The sequence below is a fragment of the Lynx rufus genome, unplaced genomic scaffold (genome assembly GCF_022079265.1).
Source record: "Lynx rufus isolate CCGP_SWC_20201006 ecotype Redwood Valley unplaced genomic scaffold, mLynRuf1.p SCAF_1, whole genome shotgun sequence".
NCBI lineage: Eukaryota > Metazoa > Chordata > Mammalia > Carnivora > Felidae > Lynx > Lynx rufus.
Window position 1 is genome coordinate 171,625,073 of NW_025814823.1, and position 24,527 is coordinate 171,649,599.

Sequence of the window (24,527 nt, forward strand, 5' to 3'; positions counted from 1 at the left end):
AAAACACATCCTCCTTGCCAAACAGGGTGTGTACATCTTATACAACAATATCTCTATATAGAAGTCATCACTATAAGAACTATTGGCATTCAGTTTAACCTAATCCTAAAATAATTACTCAGCTAACTGAGTTCATTATATTTGTTAATCTTCCATTTAAATTATAAGTTCAAGATTATCATCTATCTATAAAATAATAGCTGGCAACATCATCCTATCAAAACTAAACACTTACATTGTTTAAGGCTCTGGAGAGACACAATGGTAGGATACGTTGCCTCGGTGCTCAAGGACTTTATGGTCTAGTTTGGGGAAAGTGAAAGTGCCAGTGAGCATATATAGAGAACAAAGGCTATGTAAGTTCTAAGGATAGAGAGATTGCCCAGGTAGTCAGGGAAAGTGGAACTTGGGCTGGATGCTGGTAAAGACTGAGCTTCCATAAGGGGAGGGAACGGTGACGATCCCAAGGCAGAGGTATGGAGGCAGGAACACAAAAGAGGTTTAGAAAGTAGGCTGAAGAGGAGTGCCTGGCTGGTTCAGTTGGTAGAGCATGTGGCTTTTGATCTCAGGATTATAAGTTCAAGCCCCACAATGGGTGTAGAGATTATTTAAGAATAAAATCTTAAAAAGAAAAAAAGAAAAGAAAACAAAGTAGGATGAAGAGACCGAATTTATTGAAGAGCTCATATAGGGCAGCAGTGAGGGTGACTGCATTAGTCAGGAATTGCTTGGTTGCATGTGATAGAAACCCAACTTGAACTAGTTGAATCAAAAAGGGGAAAATCAGGATAGCAGAGTGTCTTACACAATTCAAGAAAAGAAATCTGGCACTGAACCTGGGAACAACTGGAACAAGGACTTGTGTTGTCTTTCCTCTTGCTCCTCTGGGCTTGTGCTTCATCTTTTGTTGGACTGTGGAGACCACGCCACATGGTAAGAAATATGGAGACTAGCACCACCCCCAGTATCACATCTTACAGCCTCAGCAATTCAGAGCGAGACAGGCAGAATGGGCTTTATTCCCATTTCTAAAATCCCTGAAAAAGACATTGGATAGGGTATAGAATCCATAGATTACTATGGAGACTCACTCCCTCAGGAAGCCTAGGGATTAATGCAAGGGATACAGGGTAGTTTAGGGAGGGATGTGGTTCTAAAAAAAAAGTGAGAAGGAAAATGGTTATACTAAAAAAAAATACATATTGCATATAGAAACAGTATCCATAAACAGAGAAATTCATACCAAAAATGAAAAATGCCACATTCTGTGTTTCTTAACTTGGAATTACAAATGCTTAAAACCTCACATCAAAATGTTAACCTGAAATAGAATCGATTCATTCCCATTATTCTTCCCCCAAAATAGTTCATTTCACCTGTAATTATTAAAGTGGAATGCATTTATATTAAGGACTCGTTGCTGCTTTGTATTCTATGCCAGTGTTTCACCAAATCCACATTCCATCCTCCTGCTTTTCTGTCTTTGTTTAACTAAGGAAGCAGCATATAGAACTCTTTTACAAATTAAGCTGCTCTTTCTTCTAGTTGGAGTGAAAGCTTTTTATGATGATAATTGAGGGGGACTGAGCTAACCCCAAAGAATAGATTAACCACATTATATCAGGATTTTATGGTGCATATTATGTTTTGAGGCCTCAGGTTTTACTAATTTCATATAATAAACCATATTATAACTAATCATTACTGCCTTCATTCAGAAATGATTGTATAACAGCTTCTGATTTAAATAGGAGCTCTGAATATTTCAATGCTATAGTGAATGGTATAGTTAGAAGCATGATAGAAAAATTGATATTTGTTTTATAGCATCCTTGACACTTTAAGAAATGTAGGTTCTACACCCAGTGTTCCTTTCAGAACAATTTTGCCATTTGTTTCCTGGAACATTCCCCTTTGCTGCACCCCAGTGCCTTCAACCCATGTCTGTCCTACCATGTATCTCAAGGCCAGGGTTCAGCTTCCTGGGAGCAGGAACCTCACTGTGTCACAGCACCTAAAACAATGCCAGGACCATAGTAGGCATTCAGTAAATACTGAATAAATGAATGAATTACACATAAAGTGTTTGTTTTAATAGATACAGATTCATAAACATAGAGTAAAAACACCCCTCATGTAAAAAACCAAGGTTAAAATGGAGAGGTCAGGTGACCTCAGAGATCAGGCGAGACAGGGACAAAACATCCTATAATTGCTTCTTTTAAAAATGTCCCTTAATATGCATAAACAGTAAGTTATTCTTTACATACCAAGATGAAGAATTCCAACTTCTTCCATCTCGATTCTGTTAGTGCTTGGGGATAGAGCTCAGTCTCTAAAGAACAAAGAAGTTTCTTGCCGAGAGTTGGCCAGATGATGGCTCAGGACACAGCGCTGAAGTCCACTGTGATTGTCCAGTGTTTCTTTTGATAAATAGCATGATTGCACTGCCTGGAAAAGTAATTCCCTCTATCAGAAGATATTGGCAACAGAGTCATTCTGGACCATAAAAACTGTAAAAGGAAATGATAAGCATGTCATCAAATTCAATCAGTAGGATGAGATCAGCTTCTATTGGGTTTCTTGGAGAACCAGACAGCACATAGCATACTCTGTGAATTAAATCTATCCAAGCCCAAACATGTAGCTTCACACAGCATGCCACATGTCTTTCTGCTACACCCAAGACATTTTCCTAATTAGCAGAAAGGAAGAGCATATGGTAGAAGGGAGAGGAGGCACCAGGAGTCTGAGGTAGGTACGGGGCAATCCAGATGGAGATATGCAAGAGCAGATATAAAAGGCTAAAGGTCAGTGATGGTCTAGCTCATAGCTAACTGTACTGAACAGCTTCTGGCCACTGTGCTAAGAGCTTCACCTATGTGAACTCACTTAAGCCTTGCAACAACAATCCTCTGTGTGTACACAATCCATTTCCTGTATATGAGCCTTGTGCCCAATATCCTATTTCCTTACACTCTTTCTTTCCAGGCCCAGGTTCTTACCTGTCTTGTCTCCTATCTCTTACGTCACATCTTTTGTCACCTCCTCCCAGTACCTCTTCATCAGCAGCAAAATAAGGACACTTAAATCCCCACTTTACAGATAAGGAAACAGAGGCTTAGAGAGATTAAATTACCAGTTCCCAACAACAAAAGGTAGAACTGGGATCTAAGCCAGTGTCTTTCTGAATCCAGAGTCTACACCCTTCACCCTCACATATACTGCCTTTTAGAAGAAAGTTGTAGATTTAATCTCTTCTTTCTCTGCCTTACTTCACAGCCAAGCCACTGTCTCTCTCCTTCACTTTCAGTTTAATTGGACCACAGCTGTCACTTCCTATCCCAGTTAGATAGAACTGAAGCACTGGAGTTCTTTCAGAGGTTTCAAAGTGATGGTTCACCAGATACCTTTGGCCTACAGATTAATTTCTCTTAGCCCAGTTCAGTTAGAACTGCTCCATTGGACCCGTTCTCACTAAGTATACCAGTTAGGATGTTTGGGGATACAATTAGCAAAATACCCAACAGGAAGTAGCCTGAATAAAGGGTTTTGTTATTTTGTTTTGTCTTTTTGTTTGCTCTACATTTCATGTAACAAGAAAGCCTGAAGCTGGGCGGACCTAGTGGTTGTTCAGTAGATCAATAATGTTCCCAGGGACCCAGTCTCTTTCCACATTTCTGCTCTACACTTTTCTACATGTTGGCTTTGATCCTCCAGCCAGTTGCCCCATGACTGTGCTGTACAGCACAGCCCCAACTGTACTCTCTGACCCAGCTGCACCCAAAGTGAAAAAGAAAGGGACAGGGACACTGCTTATATATTTTTCTCTTTACATGAGGGAAGAAAACAGTTACATTTCCCTTTATGTTTCATTGGAAGTGTGTTTTAGGGTCATCTCTAGCTGCAAGGAATGCTAGGGAAGCAAGTATCTGGCATTTTTATGGTCTCAATGTGAAGATCAGGTACTAGGAGCTACCAACATCAAAAAAAGAAAAGGGCCAAGAGAAGGCTCTGCCACCCTGCCATTTACCCACCAATCCAGAGGAGTCTTTTCAGCCCTGGTTGGATTGGCCACTTCCTGTACACAAGCCTTGTGCCTGATATCCTATTTCCTTACACTCTTTCTTTCCAGGCCCAGGTTCTTACCTTCTTGCCTTCTACCTCTTATGTCACTTCTGTCACCCCCTCCCAATACCTCTTCATCACTGGTAAAATAAGGACACTTGGGCTCATTCCAGGTCATACAAGTGTCTCCAGGGACTAAGCAAAAAATAAATGTGCGGAGGGGGTCATGAGTGATACATAAGGAGCACTGGGAACTGTGGGAAACTGGAGAATGCATGCCTCTTTAAAAACACTCCAATTCACATTTTAAAGGGACTGGGCTAAGAAAAATTAATAAGCCAAATGTCTCTGGTGAACCATCACTTTGAAACCTCTGAAAGATCTCCAGTGCTTCAGTTCTAACATGTCTTCACATATTTCCCAAAGTAAGTTAAATGTTCATGGAAGCCCGTTAACACTCTAAGACCACAGGTGACATGTGCTCAGGCTGATGTAACAAAATAACACGGATTGGCACCTTAAACAACAGAAATGTATTTTCTTGTAGTTCTGGAGGCTAGAAGTCCAAGTTCAAAGTGACAGTAGGGTTGATTTCTAGTGAAACCTCTCTTCCTGGCTTATGGAAGCCTTCTCACTGTCTTCACACAGACTTTTTCTGTGCACACATGAAGAGAGGGCGAGCACAAGTGAGTGAGCTATAGCATCTCTTAATCTTATAAGGGCACAAACACCTTAGTAATAGGGCCCCACTCTTGTGACTTCATTTGACCTATATTACATCCTTCTAGGCCCTATCTCCAAATACAGTCACATTGGAAATTAGGTCTTCAACATACAAATTTTGGGGAAATAGAATTCAGTCCATAATAGTGCCAGTCACTGCTCACAGAGCGGACATTTGCCAAATAATATTGGCAAATTGAACAGAGAGTGGTGAGGATATTCTAACTCATTTTAGAGCTTTAAACACAGAGTCAGTCAGGTCATCAGAGGATGGTGATCTAACACCTTAATGCTTACAGAACTAAAGGCTTTTTCAACCAACACAATCCTATAAGAAGATAAAATGGATGCCACCCACAAGATGTGATTGGAAGGTCATGGGGCAGTTCCTACTGAAAAATATTCTTAATAGTTAGTTATATATAAAATTTTATAGTTGGAAATCCATTACTTTAGGGTTTTTTTGTGTGTGTGTTTTCAAGGATCTTTTGTTATGATGCAAATACCTAGGGGCAGACTCTTACATTTATATCAGCTAATACCTTACGGTGGCCAAGGGCAATAAATAGGGAGTAGAGGGAGAAGACAGAGATGATAGAAAGTATATAAAAATATGCAATACAGTTGGTTCTAACACACACACACACACACACACACAATTTTGATTTGCCACTTCTCTTGAGAATTACTTCATAAATTATAGGAAACCAAAATGAGCAATTTTCATTTTATAATTGAGATTGTATATTGAAAATGGGATATTTCACATACAAAACCAGGCTCTTCATTTGAGAAATCGTAAAATCTAGAAAAACTGAGTGTATATTTCCTACTGCTAATAATCAGAGCTGAGTAACGGCTACTCCTAATAGATGGGGCATGTGTTCTCCTATTTGTCACAGTTCTTACCCTTACCTCTGGTTGTTCCTATCACTAATAGGAATGCCAGTTGCCACTTATCACTGCATTTTTACAGGGGCTTTTCTATCATTGAAAAATATTTCTTATGATTATCTAAAAGTGGAAAACAAAATACTGACTAGGTAAGGCATTTCCAAAATATAGGGGAAAGCACATAGACATTTCTGGTATTCATCAATATCTGTGTTCTTCTCTTCTTCCTGGGCTCTACTTTTCCCAGCCCTGTTGGATCTAAACCAATGGAATGTAAACAAGTGACATAGTAGCCAAGGTTGAAAGGGTTTTAAATGGACACTCTTTCTTCATACATTCTCCTCTAGCCAAATGCAAATGATTGAGTGGAGGACTAGGGGATGGTGGAACCACAAAGTAGAAGTGGACTGGATCCCTCACCTAATCTGCTCTGTAACATGAGTGAGAAGTGTATTATGTTAAGCCACTGAAATCTGAGGGTTGTTTTTTACAGCAAGTAGCTGTCTTCCCTGCCTTAACTAAAACAGAATATATGTTTACATTATGTTTACATTAATTTACATTACCTTACAGGGCTCTATAGGCATCTCAAACCTAGAATAAAATACTCTGTGTAGCTAAAGATTTGTTAATTTTGTTCATCTTTTCTAAGAATCAAAACTCTTAATTTTATCAATCTTTTCTATTGTTTTCCTGTTCTCTACTTCATTTATTTTTCCTCTTATCTTTATTATATCCTTACATCTGCTAACTTTGGGCTTTTTCACCTTTTTCTAATTCCTTGAGCACTAGAAATTTAGGTTCTACTTAGAGTGTTTGAGAGCTTCCAATTTTCTTGATGTATGAAAACAAGGTGTGCATGAAGAAAGATGGGTTATAACAATGGCAGCTCAAACAAGAGTGGTTGTGGAAGCTAAGAGTTATAGACATAGATGCAAGATGTGTGCCTGGAGAAGGTAGGGAGAAACATAGACAGAAAAAGTATTTTCAGTTTTTTTCAGGGTTGACCTTGGCTGATTCTTTGTACTCTCCTCTTATACTCAGTGACCTCTCCCTCCCAGATACACACTCTCTTTTATATTCAATCTATAAAATCATTTGCACTTTTTACTTGTTGATCTTGAAATATCATTTGGTTACTGGAGTTGTTTTATATATTCTCCATCAACATGAGATAATGAATTTAAGATTCATGGCGTAGCCATTAAGGACGATAAGATGATCCTAGCCTTTCTAGCTAAAGAGACTCTTTATTTGGGAGAAAACAACTAAAGCCCAGAGCAGGAATTTCAATTAGTTTAAATAAAGTTTTTTTGGAAAGAAAGAACACAGACTCACTCAGGCTAAGTCAAGGAAAGTAGATTAATTATAAAAAGAAACAAAAACAGATACCTCATGAGAGTCCAAGAACAGAAACAAGTGAATTTCACAAAGACTGGAGTTGCATTGGGGGAAACTCTAGGAACTTCTGCAGCAAAGTACACACATCTTCCCTGTAAAGGCAATACTATTGAAGGGATTCGATTACTCTCTGTACCTCTTTTTCTTTTGGTACAGATTCTTTTTTCTTTCAGCTTAATTGACATATAGTTGACATATAATATTGTGTAATTTTAAGGTGTACAGCATGTTGATTTGATACACTTATCTACAACATACCTCATTCTATTGTGCTTTGCTTTATTGCACTTTGTAGATAATTGAGTTTTTTACACATTAAGATTTCCAGCAACTCTGCATTGAACAAGTCTATCAGCACCATTTCTCCGGCAGCATTTGCCTACTTTATGTCTCTGTGTCACAATTTGCTAATTCTCACAATATTTCAAAGTTTTTCATTATTATTATATTTGAATTGCTGCAACCTCACAATAAAACTTGAACGGATGAGGAGTTGCTTCTTATGGGTGAGGAAAGAAAGTGATTTCTTGAGATGGAATCTACTCCTGGTGAAGATGTTGTGAATATTGTTGAAACAACAACAAAGGATTTAGAATATTACATAAACTTGGTTGATAAAACAGCAGCAGAGTTTAAGAGGATTGGCTCCAATTTTGAAAGAAGTTCTACTGTGGGTAAAATGTTATCAAATAGCATCACATGCTATAGAGAAATCATTCATGAAAGGAAGAATCAATCAAGGTAGCAATCTTCATTCTTGTCTCATTTTAAGAAATTTCTACAGCTACCCCAGCCTTCAGCAATCACCACTCTGAGCACTCAGCAGCCATCAACATCAAGGCAAGACCCTGCACCAGCAAAAAGATTACAACTTGTTGAAAGCACAGATGATGATTAGAAATTTTTAGCAATAAAGTATTTTTAAATTAATGTGTGCACATTTTAAGATATAATCCTATTTCACACTTAGTAGACTACAGTATAGTGTAAACATAACTTTTATATGCAGTGAGAAACCAAAAATTTGACTCTTATTGTGACATTCACTTTATTGCAGTGGCCTGGAACCAAACCTGCAATATCTTCAAGGTATGCCTGTGTTGCAAAATGATCACCACTATAGTATTAGCTAACACCTCCATCACATCACATCATTATCATTTCTATGGTGGTACAGATTCTTAATTTTCCTCCAATACTAAATGGCTCAACATCAACTCCATAACTTACCTAGCTCAAAACTTCTACTGATCGATTCATTCTCCTTTATAACTTCTATTTGTTCAAGTCCCCTCACAACTCCTTTTCCATCTCATGACATTTGTATGTGTGTAATTTTAGCCTCCACTCAACTGCACCATCAGCTCCTACTTTCACTAGTCAACTATGGACAGATGGAGGCCAGGAATTGTAGTCCTGAAAATGACAGCCTGGGCCAAAGGGCTATGGTTCTAGCAAGCACTGGGACTGACACTACCAAGCTATTAAGTTCCAATGGATGAGCTTCATAGATCTATGGTGTGTAATTTTATCAGTGTTTATGTTGCAGTTTGTGTGAATAGGCAAGCCAGGATGCATGCACTCTTTTGTAAATGATCATAAACATTGGTCACAGCTAAATGTATGAGAATACATAGTTGTCCCCAGCAGGGATCAGGATCTGAAATGAATTTCACAGTGTACTTTCCTAGCTTCATCTACCAACCCTATCTGACAGATATACATCCAGCAGTTTTAAAAATATAGGTAATTAAAAAAATTTTTTGGATAAAGTAATATAGGTTGATAGAATTTTCAAATATTATACATACCCAATAAAAAATTAAGTCTCCCTGACCTCCTTTCCCAGCCTCCCATTTCTTTTCCCTAAAGGTAACCATGGTGCTTCCACGATTTTTACACAAATAGATTCAAATTTAAATAAGCAAAGATAGTCTTAATGGGAAAGTAGGGGAAAAAAGCAATCTTACCCTATTTACTTGGACCATTGTGGAGGACTTATGGACTTAAAGAATGGGCTCCTTTTCTTCTACCAGGAACCCTACTGAGTCTCATTGTCCAACTAGAAACCTCACAAGGGAAATACCAACAACACAGAGCTGAACACTTCCACCATATTCCCGCAAAGGCTCTTTGCAGATGTCAAGTAGCATGCATTAGGCTCCCTCCAAAATATGTATGAATTAGTAAATTAAAACCAGGTGGTGCCTCTATCAAAGAAAGACCAGATCTTATGGCAAAAACTGTTCCATTATATACAACTGTTACAGAAAGAAAAGTCTGTGCATTCAGTAGCACAACCTGATAAATCAGATTCTCAGTCACACCTTCTGTCCTCCCACCATCATTTATATACCCCAGGAAAGTTTTCTCTCTCCAAATAACAAATGTTGAAGTTCTGAGTCAAAATAGATTTTGATGCCTCAGGAAATTCCATAAACCTTTTGGTAATACAGGTAATGTCTCCTTCTCTCTACTCACATGACACAAAGATCTCTAGAATTACTAATGACTATGTAAAACCTCTATGGGAGTCCTGCCTAAGGTTCTTGTCTCCCCATAGTCCTTTCTCTTACCTTTGAGTCCAGGTAATCCATGTCTGTTTGCATTCCCTGTACTCAATTCCCAATTCTGCAGTAATTTCCTACACTGCCCTAGAAGAGGATGCTAATCTTATCTTACCCAAAAAATACCAAAAGATGTAGTTAGCCCTCTAGAAGCTGATTCCTTCACTTCTTAATGAAGATTTAGGACAGGGGTCCCCAAACTATAGCCCACGGGTCAAATCTGGTTGATTGCTTATTTGTGTAAATAGCACTTTATTGGAACACAGCCACACTCATTTGTTTATGTATTGTCTCTGCCTGCATTTGTGTTACAATGGCAACATTGAGTAATTGCAACAGATGCTATATGGCTCACAAAACCTAAAATATTTGTCATCTGGTCTTTTACAGAAAAAGTTCTTTGACCTCCAGTTTTGGCCTCTAAGGAGGTTAAATCTATCATAAGTATGCTTTTAGCAAATATGTAAGACCTGACAGAGTGATTTTAACATAATAATATTTACACTATCCTAACCTAAATTCCATAGTTAGCCAGATTCTAGGTTTATAGATTAAACAGTAGCATCAGAGACCCAGGATCTTTACCCTTGTCTATCCTGCTATCCTCAGCAGGTTGACTTACCACTTTAGAGTTTCCAGATGGCTACAACAGCTAAAAGCATCATCATCGGAGAGCATCCAAAAAAGAAGGAAAGTAAAGGGCAAAAAGACTTTTTCTTATAAAATTCTTTTCTTTATAATAAAAACAAAACTTTCCCAGAAAACTTTTGTAGAAATTCCCTAACTGGGTTGTGTGAGCAGCCTTGGACCATTACAAAGGGAACTGAGATTACTGTGATGTGTTTGGAGCCATGACTGTTATGCCTGGTTGCACATTAGAATTACCCACAGAGTAACCAGCAAATTAGAAAATATCACCATTTATGTTCTTCCTGGAGCTAAGCACATTCCGACATAAACAAAAGCAGATTTCCTTTGTCTGGGATGAAAACCTAACAGCTGATGGCTTTTGGGCAACCAATGGTGTTACATGCCACAGTCATGTAATGAACACTGAAGTAATTCAGATAGATAGTGGGACTAGGAGGGGAAGAGATTGTGAGCAAGAATCCACCCAGAATCCTCAATGAAAGAGAAAAAGTACCCAGAAAGTTTCTGGGCAACAATTCCAATGAGAGTAGAGAGTCATGGATTTCAATGGGGGAGGAACATGCATATGGAGATCACAGGAGCTGGGGAGTGACAAGGGAAACAAGGAATATAGGAAAGCAAGGAGTTCCAAGGATATATTTAGTTCAGTATTGGCATACAGAGGGTAGAATGTCGATGTCATATCAAGGTTGAGGTGTCTAAGAAGACCCATCAGTCTAGAATTCAAAAAAGAGTTCTTTATAGGACATTTTTGAGAATGATAGGCAGGGAGCTACTAATAATTTCCGCAGAAAACGGACATGAACTATGTATGTCCTGAGAAAACCCTATCTACAGGGATGGGAGACATCATAAGTCTGAGTGAGGTTGTTCTGTGAGGTGTGTAAAACACAGAGAAAGGTAAAAGTCTGCACTCTGGTGTGCAACAAACATAAATCAAGTCTGCTGCCAATTGTTAATAGACTGTAGATGTATAGACTATTTTGAACTTCTGCTAAAGATAATAGAAATTCAAATGTTTTGCTTGACATATTTTAAGCCTTGATGCTAAAATGAAATCACACTGTTTTCAGCTAATACGAACAATACAATTACCAAGCCAAACCCAAGTCTTCTAATTCCAGATCCCTTGGATTAAGTCCTAACTTAATCCAAAGACTGATTTGCACATGACTGTAACCGCAGAATCTGAGTGACCTTTTGGTCTCCAATGAAACACCCTGGGAAAACTGTTTTCCCTGCACTCATTTAAAAACAGTAACTGCTCTACATCATTTAAGATCCTTTGTCAAGGGAATTCAATTAGCATCAGCCTGAGGTCACCCCAGGATTTCATAAACTTTTTCATCCTGTGGACTCCCCTGGGTTTTCCATGACTCATATCAACTGTCCCCAAAAATGTAAGTTTACTTGTCATCTTACAGATCCTGCAGTAGCTCTGGTCTCCCTCTCAGTATCACAACAAATCTGAAAGGAAGTGCCCGAGGGGAGGCAGTAGGTGGAGAATGCTGGGTCACCCACAGTTCACTGCCTCTTCTCCAAGCAGCTATTCAGGGGACTGGAGATGCTGTCTCTGTGACTTCCTGACAACAGCCCATGATCTCCCTATGGGTCAACTCCCAGTTTAGGAAACACTGGGAAAGTACCAACATCTATTTGGTATAATAACAGACTGTGAATTAAATAGAATCCAAGAATGCTAAAATAATAACATTTGCCAAATTTCCTGTATCAAAGGCATAAGAATAGCAGCTTCAATAAATTGGCAAATATTTATTGTTTGCTATTTTAGTAAAACTAAATACACCACCCTCACTGAACTAATGTAAGCTTAAAAAAAGGCATTCACTCACTAAGCCTTTAGTTTAACAAATACTTGAGTGCCTACTATGGCCAAGTCATTTGTATAAGGCACAAGGTAAGTGAAACACAGTTCCTGCTTTTCACTAAATTTAAAAATCTAAATATCTAAATAATATCTATGTTTTTAAAAAAAGGTAATATGATATTATTATGGGACAAAGGTGTCAGAGTAAGCACAGCATTCACCACTAGAATTCAAATGTGCTTGATCACACCCACAGGCTTGGTATAATGGGCTTACCAGGAATTCAACCACATGAAGTTGTTCAAAGAAGATATTGAGAAGACAGGATCAGGTAGGCAAGCTTGACCTGGTAGAAATGTGTTCATTGTCACGGGGATGCAATTATGAAAGCTTGTGGCTGTCAATAGGATGTTTCCTTTGCCCTTTGAATAAAAGCAGAAAAGAGATGTCTTCATTACATCTGTAAGATATTGGGCCAGATAAGAACATAGCTTGGTAACCTTTTCTCAAAGAGAAAGGCATATAACAAGACCAAATATTAACATGACCAAATTCAGTCACTCCACAAATATTTATCAAAACCCTACAGCGTGGCAGAAATAGTCATAGGGTTGTGTGGCCCAAGAAAAACTGGGTTACAAATAATGGACATAAGCCACAAAGTAATGAAGCTAATATATTTTAAATTAATGAGGCCCTTATTGTAATGGAGGGTCCAACTGGTGATAAATTTTTAAAGGATGTATAAAGGCTAAAGTGGATTCAAAGAAGAATGGTAAGGATGATTAATTAGGAAAGGAAATTAGGATCTATGAGAAAAGGTTAAATTAATTCCAGTTATTTAACTTGGAGAAGAGAAGACTAAGGGCTGACTTGATCATAATGGGGGGGGGGGTCTGCTTTTCTTTTCCTTAAGAGACATGAGAAAATGGGATAAAAATAAAGCATTTATTTAGCCATTGATTCAGTCAATAAACACATAATATGGGTACTGCATTGTTGCCTAACACAAGAGATTGCAGAAGCACAAAAATGAATACAACATAGTCTTTGCCAATAGAAGCCATTTCATTTGGACATAAGAAAGAACTCCTGTGGAAAAGCTGAGAGCTTTCCCCCTAAGGTCAGGAACAAGACAGGGATGTCCACTCTCACCACTGTTATTCAACATAGTATTGGAAGTCTTAGCCTCTGCAATCAGAAAACACACACACAAAAAAGGCATCTAAATTGGCCAGGAGGAGGTCAAACTTTCACTCTTTGCAGATGACATGATACTCTCTACGGCAAACCCAAAAGATTCCACCAAAAAACTGCTAGAACTGATTCATGAATTCAGCTAAGTTTCAGGATATAAAATCAATGCACAGAAATCAGTTGCATTCCTATACACCAACAATGAAGCAACAGAAAGAGATATCAAGGAATCGATCTCATTTACAATTGCACCAAAAAACATAAAATACCTAGGAATAAATCTAACCAAAGAGGTGACAAATCTATACACTGAAAACTATAGAAAGCTTATGAAAGAAATTGAAGAAGACACACAAAAAAATGGAAAAATATTCCATGCTCCTGATAGGAAGAACAAATATTGCTAAAATGTCAGTACTACCCAAAGCAACCTCCATATTCAATGCAATCCCTATCAAAATAACACCAGCCTTCTTCACAGAGCTAGAACAAATAATCCTAAAATTTGTACGGAACCAGAAAAGATCCCAAATAGCCAAAGCAATCTTGAAAAAGAAAACCAAAGCAGGAGACATCGCAATCCCAGACTTCAAGCTATACCACAAAGCTGTAATCATCAAGACAGTATGATACTGGCACAAGAACAGACACTCAGATCAATGGAACAGAATAGAGAACCCAGAAATGGACCCACAAACGTATGGCCAACTAATCTTTGACAAAGCAGGAAAGAATATCCAATGGAATGAAGATAGTCTCTTCAATGGTGCTGGGAAAACTGGACAGCAGCATGCAGAAGATTGAACCTGGACCACTTTCTTACACCATACACAAAAATAAACTCAAAGTGGATGAAAGACCTCAATGTAAGACAGGAAGCCATCCAAATCCTCGAGGAGAAAGCAGGCAAAAACCTCTTTGATCTTGGCCACAGCAACTTCTTACTCAATACGTCTCCAGAGGCAAGGGAAACAAAAGCAAAAATGAACTACTGGGACCTCATCAAAATAAAAAGCTTCTGCACAGTGAAGGAAACAACCAGCAAAACTAAAAGGCAACCGGCAGAATGGGAGAAGATATTTGCAAATGACATATCAGATAAAGGGTTATTATCCAAAATCTATAAAGAACTGCTCAGACTCAACACCCAAAAAACAAATAATACAGTGACGAAATGGGCAAAAGACATGAATAGACACTTCTCCAAAGAAGACATCCAGATGGCCAATCGACACATGAAAATATGCTCAACATCCTTCACTCATCATCAGGGAAATGCAAATCAAAACCACAATGAGATACCACCTCACACCTGTCAGAATGTCTAACATGAACAACTCAGGCAACAACAGATGTTGGCAAGGATGCGGGGAAAGAAGATCTCTTTTGCACTGCTGGTGGGAATGCAAGCTTGTGCAGCCACTCTGGAAAACAGTATGGAGGTTCCTCAAAAAATTAAAAATAGAACTACCTTACGACCCAGCAATTGCACTACTAGGTATTTAGGGGTACAGGTATGCTGTTCGAAGGGGCACATGCACCCCAATGTTTATAGCAGCACTATTAACAATAGCCAAAGTATGGAAAGAGCCCAAATGTCCACTGATGGATGAATGGATAAAGAAGTGGTATATATATATATATATATATATATATATATATATATATATACCGGTATATATATATATATATATACTGAACATTATATATATAATGGAGTATTACTCAGCAATCAAAAAGAATGAAATCTTGCTATTTGCAACTACATGGATGGAAGTAGAGGGTATTATGCTAAGCAAAATTAGTCAGAGAAAGACAAATATCATATGAATTCACTCATATGAGGACTTTAAGACACAGAACAGATGAACATAAGGGAAGGGAAGCAAAAATAATAAAAAAACAGGAGGGGGACAAAGCGTAAGAGACTCTTAAATATGGAGAACAAACAGGGTTACTGGAGGGGTTGCGGGAGGGGGGATGGGCTAAATGGGTAAGGGACATTAAGGAATCTACTCCTGAAATCATTATTGCTAACTAATTTGGGTATAAATTTAAAAATGAAATTAAAAAAATTTTCTGAGAAAAGAAAAAAAAAGAAATAACTGTGAACAACTAGGTGATAAAACTCAAGAACTGGCTGAAGGAGCATATGTAATATAAATGCCTAGAGATTCTCGAGAAGACAATCAAGATTGTTAAGATTGTTATGATCACAGAACTAAATGATTACTAAAGTTCCTTTCTAGAATCTGTGATACTAAAACCTGTACCCTAGTTTTACAGACAACAGTTTCCTACAAAGCAATATTAAAAGGGATATATAACAATAATACATATAACTGAATTTATATTTGACCATTGACTAACGTTTTGATTTCATGTCAAATATTATTTTGCCCATTTTTAATTGATCTTTAATTAAAAACTATACCTGACACCTTAGATTTAAGGGAAAACGTCTAATAATCCCTTTGGTGAAGAGTTAAGAATTTAAACTGAGGATCAAAATCAATATATAGGTTCCATCCATAAAATGAGAAGACAATTCAGAATGTGATAATTTTGTTTGAATTTCAGTTGGTCAGGTAGAATATCCAGTATTAGAGAAAAATGGACTATGAAAGCTTTATCAAGTCCTTTTCACGAAATGTACTGAGCTACATACATACAGCCTTGAACCACAGAGTCACATCTAGAACATTTGTTGTTCAGCTAGAATGCTAGAGAGAATAGAAACACTGCTAGATACCTCTAATTTGGATATCCCACTCAAATTTCAAATTCAACACTTCAAGAAAAAAGAGTGAGAAAGTCAGAGAGAGAGAGATAGAGAGATCTTATCTACCTTAACTCAAATTTGTACCTTGTATTCATGTCTCTTAATTAAAAGTGTCACCTTAGCAATTATGTATTGTGCACCTATCATGTGTCTGTCAACCTACTAGGGGTTAGGAGTGCAAAGATATATGTCACTGTATTTGCCCTCAGGTACAAGGCTATGTAACCAATTTTCAGTTTTACATAATCAGGGCAGGTTTTTATTTGTTTGTTTGTTTGTTTTTAATTTCATTGAGACCATTATAAATTCACATATAGTTGTAAGACATAATACAGAGAGACCTCTTCTATACTTTGTCTCATTTCCTCCGGTGGTAACACTTTGCAAAACTATAGTACAGTAAAGTATGCAAACATTCTCCAGAAACATGTTTGTAATCCAAAGCACTTGTATATCAAAGTCAATTTCAAGAACCATTGGCTCAGTTGTGATCATGTGATGTTCAGTATCATGTACCACTCATATGACAGGACATCACTCATTTATCAAGTTAAAATTTATTAAAAATATTTGATTGTCTTGCAGAACACTCGCAGAACTAGTTACTCACAATCCAAGGTTTTGCTGTGTATCAAACTGGCATATTTACATTGATACAATCCTCCCATCTTACTCAGATTTCACCAGTTTTACTTGTACTCACTTGTGTGTGTGTGTGTGTGTGTGTATTAGTTCTACACAATTGTATCGATCATGTAGGTTCCTGTATCTACGACAGTTAAGATACTGAACAATTCCATACTACAAGACTTGTACTGCCCCTTTATAACTCTACCCACCTCTCTCCCACCCCCTCCTCTATCCCTAACCTCTGGCAGCCACTAATCTATCTTCCATTTTTAAAATTTTGTCATTTCAGGAGCATTACACAAATAGAATCATACAATATGTAATCTTTAAGTACTGACTTTTTTTCCTCTGAGCACAATACCTGAAAGATTCATCCAAATTATTGCATGTATCAGTAGTTTGTTCCTTTTTATTACTGAGTAGTAGTCCACAGTGTGTATTTACCATGGTGTGTTTTACCATTCACCTGCTGAAGGATATCCGGGCTTATTCCAATTTTTGGCTATTCCAAATAATGCTGCAATGAACATTCATGTACAGGTTCTTGTGTGAGTATACACTGTCATTTCTCTTGGATAAATGCCTAGGAGCACAATTGCTGGATCATAGGGTATTTCAGTGTTCAGGTTGTTTTTTGTTTTTTTTTTTTAATTTTTAAGAGAGAGACAGCATTAACAGGGAAAAGGGGCAGAGAGAAGAGGGAGAGAGAGAATGTTAAGCAGGCTCCACGCTCAGCACGAAGCCGCATATGGGGCTTGATCCCATGACCCTGGAACCATGACTGAGCTTTTGAAATCAAGAGTTCCATGCTCAATGGATTGAGCCACCCAGGCTCCCCTAGACTTTTTTTAAAAAAGCTGCCAAACGGTGTCCCAGAATGACTATACCATGTTATATTCCCACAAGCAGCGCATGCATGGCCAAGTTTCTCAGCAATTTCACCAGCATTTGGGATTTTCTCTATTTTTTCTCTTAGCCATTCTGATAGATGTATGGTGGCATGCTACTAAAATAGCTTTATAAAAGACAGATGAGCCTATTGCTCTAGAAGGCAGGGTAGAGAGCAACTACATCCACCAGCATCCCCAGGAAGGAGGACAGGAGAGGTAGGGTAGGAAAACATCCAAAAAGGAGATAATATTTGAATTGGGTTCTTAAAAATTGAGTAGATCTTCAGAAACTAGAAGGAAGAAAAAGATACATCTAGCATAGGGAATATAATATTCAGAATCAAAGGGCTATGCAAGAGCATGAAGAACAGAGAGGTCTAGACAGGTAGAGCCCAGTGTGCCATAAAGGGGAAAGAGGAGCAGTGCAAGGAAGAGGACTTCCGTGTGTCATGTCAGGGATTTCAACTACATTCTACAGGGAAGAGAAAGGCTCAGCTACGATGAGGGCAGTACCAGGATTGTTTCTAGCCTCCATGTGCTCCCACAATGTATCCCATATCTGGCTCTCCTTTCCTTTCTTACTGCCACTCCAGCCTCAGAGGCTCACATATCTCAACTGCCAAACCCGGCTTCCATCCACCCTATCTGCTAATACCGGAGCCATTTTCCTATATATGTATATTGCACAGTATATTATTTCTCTGCTCAGAAATTTTCACTAGCCCCTTCTCCTTGTGCAAAACAAAGTCTGAACTCCTCAGAGCTACCCAGGAACAAAGGTGATGTGGCCCCATCCAGGAAGAGAAGCTCCAGGGTAATGGGATTGATTTCTAGTCCCCACACGGGAAGTGCTTTATCCAGCCTCTAGGCAGGAAACACAAGTTTCCTCTACCTTCTTAGCCTGTGGAAACACTCCTGATCCTTACAAATTTAGGCTTAGTATGGCTTCCTTTTATGAAGGTTCCCAGTCCCCTTCCTTCCTCTATCCCCAAATTTATGCTATTACTCCTACTTTGGAATTTACTATCATTTTGCTTGTATCGTTACTAAAAGTATTTCTTTCATCCTGCCTTGTGCTATAGCTCTCAAGCTTTTCTCCTCCAATAGACTACAAACTGATGGTAGGCATGGTGATAGAGATGTGAAGTACAAAACTGAGTTGTTCTCCATTTATCTGGTATTAACACACTTATATGCCAAGGATTTGGCTGCACCTTGGGTAAGGGATATAAACTTTCAAAAGATTTGGAATCTCAACAAAAAATATGATAGGATAAAAACAATAATAATACAAGGCAGAAAATGACTTGTTTCTTAGGCGTACAAAAAAAGAACTATATTTACTCCACGTTCATCTAAAATGTGATTCTGTCTTTAAGTCTGTTTCACTCGAGGTCCCCTACAAACATTTTCCAACAATAAAAAAATAGAAACAAAAAAGAAAAGTGCCAGGCTTGTTGAAAATGTGGCAAAGTCTATTTTAATTTTTTAGTCTTCACTTCTTTTTCTTTAACTATGGTCTAAACTTGCTATTTTCTCATAAATAATTATATGTGACAGTGTATTCAAAACTGTTTCTACACAAGAAGAGGAACAAAAAAGAACATGGTACTATAGTTCAAAAGCCCCTTCTAACATATTTCTGTAGACATAACATCCACTTCCGATAAATTAATGAAAATGCATAAAGTGAGCTGCATATCAGTAAAGGTGTCAGTTCTAGGTATTTTTCAAATACAAGGTCTCAAATAACAAAACTCTCAGGACTGAGTTCAAGGTGACCACTCATTACCTGTAAGATGTGACCAGACTATTTTTTAATAGTTTTTGCTTAACAATAATAAAAATAGAATCAGAAAGCTTAAAAGAAATAAATATGGAATGATGGGCCAATGAATGTGTTGATCTCACTTGAAATTTATCAGGAAAACTTGACATCCTCTGCTCTTTTTAAAAATAATTTACATAAATTATTCTCTAAATTAAGACCAAGTAAATGTCACCTTTTTCCTAACAGAATTAGTATTCTATTCCCATAGTGTATCAACGGCATTCAATGTGTTTTCCGTTTAAAGAAAAGGAAAAAGAACTATATGTCAAATTATCTCTTAACATATATAAAATAAAGGCCATAAATACATAAAGGTTAACATAGGATTGCTGGGGCCTCTCCTCCCCTAGACACACGATTGTTAGAAACTGATCACTAGGACTGTCTTTGAGGTTCTTATATAAACTGTTTTTACTTGTTTTTATTTCCTCGGGTCAAGTATATATTCTTTAGTTTCAAAAGAAATTCAGAAACACTGAGATCATGATTTTTATTAACTACTAAAATTACAGCCAGTATCTCAACTACATCTTTTGGTAGGCCTTTAATCAGTTTTTAATCACATTCTCCACAAGTACCAGGCACTGTAATCAAAATTTCCCTCTAACTTATTGGGCCTAAGAGGAGTATAATCTTTGGGAAATTCCAACACATGCTTAGCTGAACACAGACATTTCCTTGGAGCAAAAATTTTATTTCAGCCCTGTTTTCCGATTTAAAAAATGAAAATGAAAAATATTTAACCATTAAGTGTACCAAAGAAATTGAATGGCTGTCTGTATCTTTAAGGGGAAATGCTGCCATCTGGACGAGACCCACATAGACTAATAATTGTGAGGTTCAGTTTACCTATAAAAGATGACAGTTACTAATAATATTGACTTATATAAATGTTTCATCTTTTGTGCTTTTTCCCCTTCTCCTCTAACATTGAAGGAAGTCAGGCTCTTAAAAAGGAGCTTAGAGGAAGGGAGCAAAGAAGCACACTGGAGGGAAGTTAGAGGGTGGAAACGGAGCCACAGAGCAAAATGCAGTCAGAGTTTTTGATGGATCTATGTCATCGTATTAGAGTGTAATAAGAAAATAAGTTCAAACAGGAAGGAAAGAAGAGAGACTTCAAAAGTCCTCTGATGCTTTTAATAACAATAAAAATAATGCTAATATAAATGCTTCCCATCTGACCCATCTGATTGGTGTTTGGAATTTACAGTGCACTTTCACCCACACACATTTTCTTTCCTAACACTCACAATAGCTCTTTGCAGTTAAAAAAAAAAAAATTAGTTTCACACCACCTCTTACTGTGGCATTCAACCACAGGAATGGCATACCTTCTCTTGGTGGCTCTCTGCGAGAATCTGCATTCTCTATCTTTAAACACGCAAGCAGAGCAATGGATTCAGTCATCCGCAGCATGAATAAGGTCTGCTCAGACTGCATTGATCCAACAAGATTATGGATTGTTGATTTTCTTGTGTGTCTGACCTTACTGCTCAGTGCTTGCATCATGTACCAAATTCTAAAAGCTGCTTCTTAATGTGACTTCTGATAATGTGAGCGGTATAAGCCATTGTCACTTAATGACAAATTCGATAGAATTAAAAGGCAACTCTAGGGGCTTCTCTATGAATAAGACAATTCTGTGCTGTTATCTGAAAAATCTTTATTTTTTAAATTAATTTAATCCAATTAAATCTTCCTGACTGGAATAACTGCAATTACTGAAAAACTCTGGCCAAGCTCTTTATCCTATTTGTGAAATTCAAGCCTTCAAATGATTGGTGGGTCAGAAATGAATGGTCACAGTTTCTAACTGAGTTGGATTTACAGAAATATTTTACATCTTTTGTTAGTTTGTCACCTAGGATATGTTTAGTCTAAAATAAAGTAGAGACCATGAACATTATTTTTGTGGCCTGAGTTCTGGCCACATGAGACACACAAAGCCTCAGACAGAACACACTGAGTCAGCATTGTGGTCTAGAATGAGGAGGAATGAGTCCTAGATTGGAGCTCATGTCATGGACCAGAGCCCCACGTGGACCAAACAGCTAATGGAGTTGAGTCATTAGCATCTAGGGGCTAAGCCAATCATTTCCAAACTAAGGAGTTTTTTAGAAGACAGATTCCCAGACCACACCCTGGATCTAATACACCCACATCTCTTGGAATTGGGTCTATGGCTCTGCACTTCTCCAAAGTTTACAGGTGATTGGATGATCAGTAAGTTTGGGGAAATAGAGGGCCAAAACTAAAATTATTCTAAAGTGGGCATAAAAGTGGGGAGGAGTTCTCCATCTGCTCAGAGACAGAAAAAGCCTCCTTAAACTACTTCTTCAGCATCTAGTGTTGCTAACTCGAAGTCTGACTACAATTCGACTCTTATTCTTTTCTTGGCCATCTGTTTGGTTTTTTGATTGATTGATTTTCTCTCTGGAAATTTAAAATTTGGAGACCAGAAATTCCCTTAGAATGTAACTATATAAGGACACTATTAGTTTGAAGACTCAAACACTTCAGCTCAAGAGAAATTCTTCTATTTCCTTTTCATCTCTTTCATTTCCTATGTTCTGTTTTTCTAGAACTATTAAGTGGATGTTCAGCATCATGGATTAAAAGTATTGTGTTTTGGGGCATCCGACTTAGGCTCTGGTCATGATCTCGCAGTTTGTGAGTTCGAGCCCCACATCGGGCTCTGTGCTGACAGCTCAGAGCCTGGAGCTTGCTTCGGATTTTGTGTCTGCCCCTCCCATGCTCATGCTCTCTCTCTCTCTCTCAATAATAAATGGACATTAAAAAAAATTTTTTTTAAGTATTGTGTTTTAATTTTTCTTTCATTTTTTTCTCCAGATTTTGTTTTGTTTTATTTTATTGTCTAGAATACTAATTCAGCCTTCAGCAATGTTCATCCTGTTATTCATCTCCCACATTTTTTTTTCTATTTTGCCATGAGATTTTTAATTTCTAGAAACAGTTTGTGCTCTCTGACTACTCATCTTCATAGGAGCCTTTTCTTTCCCTTCCTCTTCACCCCTCTGCCTCCCCCTCCCCCTCTCCCTCCTCTTAGTTTGCTTTTCTTTCAATGAATAATAGCCACTTGACTCTCTAAAGATATTTTTAAGTGTTTTTTAAATTAAGTGTTCATCTGTCTCTTGAATTATTTCTTTCATAACCTTGGGTCAGTGGTTCTGTTAGTTAAGTTTGATCCTTCTATTGCTTGGCCTCAACTATCTGGTGATGGTTGATTATCCATTAACAGCTGGCGAGGGTGACTTCTGCAGTTCTGATATTGCACAGGGCCTCAACTTTGTAAGACTGCTTTCAGTTTAGTTAACCATAAATGGTTATGGTGGGTCAATGGGACAAATGTCTTAAGGCTCCTGGGCATGGGCTGGCAGGCAAGCCAGGTATCTGTCCCCCTCCACCACTTGCCAACTTAAGAAGATGTGCGTTGTGGCAGAGGAGTGCTTCAAAGCTTCAACCTCCTGGCAGAGCAGCCTGCCCCTTTTTCTCCTTCTCTGCCTGTATGTGTCTCAAACCCCCCACGTGATCTGCTCTCCTCACTCAGACCCCTAAAGGATTTATTTTTGATAATACTTTTCGGGCTTATCCTGACATTGAATTCCACTTGTGCCTGTCATTTGATATAGTAGGGGAAGTGAAAAAGCTGCACTGGTCTGTTTTTCAGAATTTAGCTCTTGCTTAATGACTCTGATGTCTGTTCCATCACCCTCTCCCCGTCGCCCGCCTCCTCTATATTACGTTACTCCAAGCTTGGAGGTTTTCAGGATTGCATCCTTTTCTAATTTGCAAATATTCTCATTAATTTTTGCCTGCTCATGACATTCTTTCTCCTTTTCCAGGATTTTTATGAATTTTCAGCCACCTAAGGGATTCAGGACAAGAGGAAATTCAGATGTGTGTTGAGTTCAATCTCCTCCTACAATTAACCTCTCTTTGATTCTTTCCATATTAAACCACTGACATATTTAACCACAGAAAGGCACAAATACAAATATTAAACTACATCACTTTTAAAATACATAAGAAAAAAATACACACACACACACATGCACACAACTCATAAACTAATGACATCTGTTTCTTCATGAAAGCATAAATAGATGAATTATCTTATAATTGGCCATTCTTTTTTATTTTCTTTTTCAAGAAAAGCAACTCTATCTGAAAAGATATCTTCCTAAGAGGAATACTGCTAGAGTTGATAAAGCATGCTATTCAACTGCATATATTTTCTATCGTTTTCAAAATATTTAGTTTCAGAGAAACCTAAAGTGAATCCATCATCATGGCCTATTGTATTATACAAGTTTATAATAGGAATGATACCTACAAGGTAGTATGAAAATCTACATTAATCCTCAGTTTCTTGGATGATTATAGACAATCTGCAGTTACTATCTACACAAGGAAATTATTTCTTGCCAAAGCACAGAAGCAGTGTCAGAGGGTTACAACTTCCTATTAATCAGCATATATGCTTCCCTTAGAGATTGCATTTTGAAATCACATTATTTATTCTTTGTAAATATCACCCAGGCACTTACCATTTCTCATCTGCCCAGAGTGAAGAATCAGGAATCATTCAGAAGTCACACAGCAATTCTATGTGTTCACTGCAACATTAATCATCAGTATAAACACCATCCAACTGATGTAAATTCAAAACTAAGGGCTTTAGAATATCCGTATCATATCTCCAATTCACATCTACATGGCAAATAGGGCATGAAATGACCCATGACAAGAACTTGTTTGTCATGCACTCATGCATTCAATTTGATCTTGGGGTGATGGAGGTGATATTCTCCATAGACAAAAGTATGAAGGAAGAAGAGCAAGGAGCATCTGTGGTAAATGGTAAGTTATACAGATTGCCCAGAGTAGCAAACTTTAAAAGTAACCAGTGGGCCAAAAGGCTATGAAAGTAAGTTAAAAGCATTTCTCAATACCAGGCAATGAAAACAGAGCCGTATCAATAGTGGCAATAATTGTGATTATTCTTTTCCCTGTTAATTTATAGACATTCTCAAATTAGCCATGT

General features: G+C 37.8%; 1 long non-coding RNA gene across 1 annotated transcript in view; it reads right to left on the reverse strand.

The window, feature by feature from the left end:
- Positions 1-1,953: 1,953 nt before the first annotated feature.
- Positions 1,954-24,527, reverse strand: part of LOC124506730 (uncharacterized) — a 112,966-nt gene continuing 90,392 nt past the window's right edge. Inside the window, exons 4-6 of the long non-coding RNA XR_006960870.1 lie at positions 12,409-12,554; positions 2,271-2,451; positions 1,954-2,014 (exon numbers count right to left, since the gene is read on the reverse strand). This is a non-coding gene — a long non-coding RNA (uncharacterized LOC124506730). The remainder of the gene's footprint in view (positions 2,015-2,270; positions 2,452-12,408; positions 12,555-24,527) is intronic.